At 36.1% G+C, this 7,073-nt stretch overlaps 1 pseudogene; it reads right to left on the minus strand.

Moving 5' to 3' along the window:
- Positions 1-4,078: 4,078 nt before the first annotated feature.
- LOC145537276 (U6 spliceosomal RNA) lies at positions 4,079-4,177 on the minus strand (annotated as a pseudogene).
- Positions 4,178-7,073: the final 2,896 nt, after the last annotated feature.

Below are 7,073 nucleotides of genomic sequence, written 5' to 3' on the forward strand. Positions count from 1 at the left end.
TGACTTCCTCTCTTAATGATGTTGTTGTGGTACCTCCTTCAAATTATTGGAGACTATTTGCCTTCTTTTTTCTTTTTTGGTGAAGCTCTGTGCTCTTTTCAGGAATACCCACCAAGTTCCATTTGTCTTCAACTCATTTGCAGAATAGAGATCACTGGGATGCCTTTGGCACAGTGGATGGTCAGGACATTTCAGGTTACCTGGTTTCTCCAGGCCACCAGGGGACAATTTTCCAGAAACTGTGACCACAATTTTATGATGCCAAAAATTCTTTACATGCTCATTAAGTATCACAATTTCTAACAAAACTAATGTTTCTCCATGACCACTTTTTTCATTCTGCTGAAATTGTAAGAAGTCACCTAACCATTTTTCATTCAAACTTTTTGTTAACACATAAATGGCTGTGTTGCAAAAAGAAGCTGGTGGAGAAAATCTACCAAGAGAGAGTTGATTAGTATGATTGGGGATCACAGAAATTTCTTCTGAACTCTGATTCATCCTTTCCTTGAATAAGCTCTACAGAACTGAATCCAGAGTCAATTGGTTAATAAAGAAAAAAAATAACTTATTTACAATATGTAAAACCAAAATATTAATAATATGTGAACTTAGCCTTCAGAAGAGAAGTTATATAGTTAAGAAATACAACTTTCAGTAGAATATTATGTTTAACATATTTCATCAGCAAAAAAAAGAAGCATGTTGTCACAGTTTATTAGCTTGTGTAATACTATAAAAAACATATACACAAACCCTTTAAAGAGAACAAATATGGCTATAGTGCAGGTACAAAAAAAACATGGTTGTTTGAGATTTTTTTTTTGCCTTTCAAGAATTAATTTGGTTACTTGGGCACACCTCTCAGCCAGAAATTATTAGCCAACTTCTCCCAACTTCCATTCTTCCCTAAACCCATCCATTGTTCACACCAAAGTCAAAATGATCATTTAAAAATGTAAATCTAGGGGCTTCCTTGGTGGCTCAGTGGTAAAGTATCCACCTGCGAATGCAGGACACACTGGTTTGACCCCTGGTCCAAGAAGATACCATATGCTGTGGAGTAACTAAGCCTGTGCACCGCAACTATTGAGCCTGTGCTCTTGAGCCTGGGAACCACAACTACTGAGCTCATGTGCTGCAACTATTGAAGTCCACTCGCCCTAGAAACCATGCTCTGCAACAAGAAAAGCCACTGCAGTGAGAAGCTTGCACACCACAACCAGAGAGTAGCCCCCGCTCGCTGCAACTAGAGAAAAGCCCACACAGCAATGAAGACTTAGCACAGTCAAAAATAAATAAATAAAATTATTAAAAAAAAACAAAAATGTAAATCTGATCATATTACTCCTCTGAAAACTTTCAATGGCTTTCCTTTGCATTTACAATAAAATGCAAGCTCTTTGCTACAGTCCTACACAATCTGGTCCCTGCCTACCATTCCCACCTCATCTTGTGCTACTGTCCTGTTCTCTCTCCAAGCTTCAGCCACACTGACCTTTCAGTCACTTCAGCATACTTCACACCTTCAAAGAGATGTTCTTTCCTCATTGAGCACTTACACACACCTACTCCATGTCTGGGTCCTTCTCATTCTTCAGATATCAGCTTAAATATTGCCCCCTCAGAAAGAGCTCCCATTATGCTCAAACTAAATAACAGAATTAAAGTATGTAACTTCAGCTATTTTCTCTCTTTGTATACTCTGTTTCTGTCATAGAACTTATTAACATTTGTAATCATATATCTATATGGCCATTTAAATGTCTACTGTCTGTCTTCCATAGACTGAAAACTTCATGGGGGCAGAGAATGGGTCTATTTTGTTGTAAAAATGTCATATCTTGTATAAAACCTGGCAAATGGTAGGCAACCAATAAATATTTCTCCATTAAATAATTGGTGACCAGATAATTTGTTGCCAAGTTTACAGTTTTCTTTACATAGGGTAAACCAGACAAAATTTTCCAGCATAAATTAAGGAACTGACCCATCCATAGTTATAACCTTGAATGTAGCTGTAGAATGTTTTTGAAAAAAACAAATATAATTTTAGATAGCATCAACTTCAAATATTTCTTGATACCTTCGATTTACAAAAGGAACTATAACTCAAGGCTTTCTAAAATGCTTTCTCTTCAATTTAATGCTTGTTGGTTGGGAATAATTACCTTTTCTTATACAGACATAATTTCATGTATTCTTAATCAATTCTTTTCAATGGCACATATTTGGTTCTACACACATTGCAGATTAAAGCAAGGTATCTGGAATTGTGATCCATTTGTGTACTTTACTTTTTAATTGAAGTGTAGCTGATTTACAGTGTCATGAGTACTTTACGTTTAAAATGATGCCTACCAAAAGATGACTATGGTACTACATTGTGTTATTGGTATAACTAACCCAAGGAAATGGAATCTTAAAGTTACATTTTAAAAGGTTACTTAGATCAGAGGATAGGAATGTGAATACTTCTTTTTTAACCTGTAACCTACAAAAAAAAAAAAGTCAAGAGGTAGTGCTAACCTTCTAAATATTTAAGGCTGTCTGCCAAAATAAGCAATTCAACCCTGGTTGCATATATATTCAATAAAGAAGGAGAAGGAAGCATTAGAAGAAATCCTTGACCGTGAAAATTATGCCCAGTAACTTTCCCTAAGAGTTTACAGGCTGTCAAGGACTCTGACCTTCTGGCAGTGTTCATTTCATAATGAACCCATCATTTCAAAAGGAGCCCAGCATGAAAGCAACAGCTGCCACAACACAAATCTTTTTATCACTGTGCTAACACAGGTCCAAAATGGCACATACATGAACTTGTGGTGAAACATACTGAACTTTATTTCACTCTTTTGGGGCTCTATAGTATGTTACATTTTTTGTTGTTTTTTGTTTTGTTATGTTTTGAATCCATGTCCAAGGACCATACTGTTTTAGTTATTGTAGTTTTTGAACCAGTTTCTATTATTGGGGACACCCATTCTCTCCACAGTCAAAACTCATGGATAATTTATAGTCACCCCTCTATATCCTGGGTTCCTCTGTATTCACTGTTTGGCCTCCTCATATTCAACCAACCATGGATCATGTAGTACTGAAGTATGTACTATTGAAAGAATTCACTTATAAGTTGACTTCTGTGGTTCAAACCTGTGTTGTTCAAGGGTCAAACTGTACATGTTATTCTTAACTATATATTCTTTAGGATGGAATTTAGAGGTCACTTCATCAAGACATGAAAATAATCTCTGGGATTTTTATTGTAAATTTATCAAATCTATGCACTAATTTGAAGAACTTAACTTGAAAATTTATGTATTCTCATCCATTTTCAAGTGGGTTTTTTGGTTAAATTTTGTACTTTTTTCCACATAGGTCCTGTATAGTTATTGTTGAGATTCTATCTAGGTGTTTTCTAGTTCTGGTGTTATATCAAATGGACTCTCCATTGTCTTATAACTGGTTAATGAAATGTTTGGGCTTCCCTGGTAGCTCAGCTGGTAAAGAATCTGCCTGTAATTCAGGAGACCCCAGTTCAATTCCTGGGTCAGGAAGATCCCCTGGAGAAGGGATAGGCTACCCACTTCAGTATTCTTGGTCTTCCCTGGTGGCTCAGCTGGTAAAGAATCCATCTGCAAAGCAGGAGACTTGGGTTTGATCCCTGAGTTGGGAAGATCCCCTGGAGAAGGGAACGGCTACCCACTCCAGTATTCTGGCCTGGAGAATTCCATGGACTATTCCATGGGTCACAAAGAGTTGGACATGAATGAAATGTTTAGGAAAACTGGTAAACTGTTAAACTATCATTCTAAATGTATTTTATTTAGATTCTCTTTGGCTAGGGAATCATCTCATTCACAGATATGAATTGTATCTCCTATTTCCATTATTGACATCTCTTATTTCTGTTTCCTGCTTTATTGCAATGGCCAGGAAATTAAAATTTTAAATCATAATGGTGATAGCAGTTATTTTTATCTTATCTCTGATTTTAATAGAAGTATATTTATGGTTTTACCATTGTATATGATGTTAGCTGTAGATTTAGGATAGATATTTACTATCCTAGTAAGGAAAATATATGATATCCTTTGTGAATTGACATGTCATCCTTCCTCTTCTAATCTTCTCCATATTTTTCCAAATTTAGCACATGTGCTGCAGAAGAGAGAACTGTTTTACTCTTTAAATAAACCTGGCCTGTCATATTTAAATGTCTTTTAAAACATTTTGAGGGGAAAGGTCAAAGCATGATTTAAAAGCAGTCTGCATTAAATGTAAAGCTAGTGAAGGCCTATAGCAGATTGGGAAATATTAAACCTGAAGTATTATGATAACCAACCCTTTTTTTATGGACATAAGCCATTCATCTAGAAGAAGGGGAAGTCAACTGAGTGACTTGGTAACTTGGTTTCCACAAGGAGCTTTTCCCTGATTGGCAAGACATTTAGGAGGAAAATAAACACAAATGGGAGAGAACGAGAAAACCTTTGTTGCCATGAATATTAAAGAAAAGAAGGCAAAGAACTGCTGCTGCACTCCAAATCTAATTAGCAGCACTAAAAAAGTGAATTGTTTCCAGAAAGGATAGAAAAGAGAGTTGCCAGCTTTTGACACCTATAAGAGAGTGAGGCAGAGCTTGGAGATTTGACCATTGTTAGTTTGAAGATTGTTAGAATACTAGCTTCAGAAAACTGCCAATCCATGTCAGGATGCTGTGAAAATACAGAGTGCTGGACCTTTTCAATGCCTGGAAGCACTGTAGCTGAGGATTGTGACTGTTTCCTTGAACATGGACAGAAACACCAAGCTTTATTTAATAGCAGTTGAACTTTGTGAAAAAAGAAGCTAGCCTAAGTAGTAGGAACATTTCTTTTTATTTCATACTTATTATATTTTAGGTTTATACCTACTTGACATGAGTGTTGAATGTTTGCCCTGCTTTTTTCCCCCCTTCTCATGTACATGATCTTTATTCATTCTAACTTAAGATACAATGTTTCCATAAAGTACTGTGGTGTTTAGAAGCATTCTCTCACTCTATATATGAACTGTCATCACTTGTAAAAGAAATAGGCATTCAAAGGTATTTAACTTTAAAAGTTTAAGAACATTTATTAACCTTGCCTACACCTTTGTACTATTTGAATGATCATGTGGATACTATTTTTCAATTAAAAAATGGGCTCATTTTAAAATATATTTTTAAATAATATATATTCATTGTGACAAATTCAAAAGTAGAAGTGTATAAAGTGAAATTTAAAAGCAGGTACCATTCTACCTAACTATCCCCAGGTAGCCACTGTTAAGGGTTTGCTGTGAATTCTTTTTCCTATGCATATGCAAACATAGAAACAGAAGAATTTTTTATTTTTAATGTAACCATACTATACAGATTTTCTGCAATTTGCTCCCTCCCCCCCAGATAATTGGTATCTTTCCATATCCACACAATAATTTTAGAAACATTCATGGTTTTATAGAAAAAGCAAAGGAACCTAAATTCCTATTTTTTTTTCCTGTTTTAAGTTAATTCTTTCTGTATAAACTTCAGAACTGTACCAAATCTGTAAACCTAATCTACCATCATCACAGCTACTGGAATAATTAGCTAAAAATCTTAAAGTAATGATTCTCAAATTTTAGCATGCATCAGGGGTGTACTACATAATTGTCTTCGCACTCAGTCCTGAGAGGAAGATTTATAAGTTTCTTTAGAGCAGGGCTGTGAAACTGAGAGAATAGACTCTTTCTCTACTGAGGTTTGCTGTATCTCCTAATTACACACTACAAATTGTCTATTAACAGTTCACTAACACAGTATAGTTGTTCTCATAAGCAGACTAGGGAGAGAACACATAAACCCTGTCCCAAGGATATCTCACACCAGTGATTCTTAAGCAGTAGTGAGCATCAAAAGTCACCTGGAGGGCTTATTAAAAGACTGCTGGACTCCACACCCAGAGTCTTTGATTCTCAGACTGAAGCCCAAGAATTTGCATATATAACAAGTTCCCAGATGATGCTGCCCTTCCTCATTCCAGGATCACATTTTGAGAACCACTGTCTCGAAGGAAATAATCAACTTCTGTAATGAGCATCTATTTCCCAGCATATTTAACTCAAGACAAACAGATTTCACAGAACAGAATTCATCCAAAATCAGAAAAGTAGACTCAAACTAGAATTTCCTTATAAAGTGCTCCACACTCTCCAGTTGTTAAAACCTAACTGCAGTAAGAGATGATGAAGCCCTCATCTCTATTCACTGGGGTGGAAATACAGCCTTCTTTTTCCCAGATCTTCTTACTTCCAACTTAGCTAGGTTCTGCAGTTAAGGCTGAACATATTCCATCTTAGAGCCATCACTTTTTTGAAATCTATTGCAATCCTAGAGTGAACAATTTGAGCCTGGTTGTGGGAAAAAAGTGAAAGTGTTAGTTGCTCAGTCATGTCTGACTTTGAGATCCTATGGACTGTAGCCCGCCAGGCTCCTTTATCCATGGAATTCTCCAGGCAAGAATACTAAAGTGGGTAGTCATTCCTTTCTCCAGGGGATCTTCCTGACCCAGGGATCAAACCTGAGTTTCCTGTATTGCAGGCAGATGGTTATTAGCATATTTCTGTTCAAAGTAGAAGATCCTGGTAAGAAATTTGAGTCTTTCAAAGGAAGCCCTGATTCACTGTCAACATTAACCCAGTTCTTCTATCCAATTGCTGAACATTCACCTGAGGAAGTGTAATGAGTGAGGGGTAAAGAGTATACTGAGCCCGTTTCAGCTTCATACTTCTTCCCTGTGTCATATGACCTCTCTGTCTTCAGCTTTCTCATCTATGAAATGGACATAACACCTATTTAAAAGGTTGTAAGGATTCAATGAGACAATATATGTAAATCACTTAGCCTGGTACCCGGCACATAACAAATGTTCAATAAATAGATGTCACTATTAATACTGCTATTTCATAGTAACTAATTGGAATAGAGAATAGGGTTCCTGACTGTATCTCTTTCTTTTAACACAAACATAGCTAATAATGTTCCATTAAAATTCCTCAGTTTCACA

The sequence above is a fragment of the Giraffa tippelskirchi genome, chromosome X (genome assembly GCF_054371585.1).
Source record: "Giraffa tippelskirchi isolate mGirTip1 chromosome X, T2T-mGirTip1v1.2.pri, whole genome shotgun sequence".
NCBI lineage: Eukaryota > Metazoa > Chordata > Mammalia > Artiodactyla > Giraffidae > Giraffa > Giraffa tippelskirchi.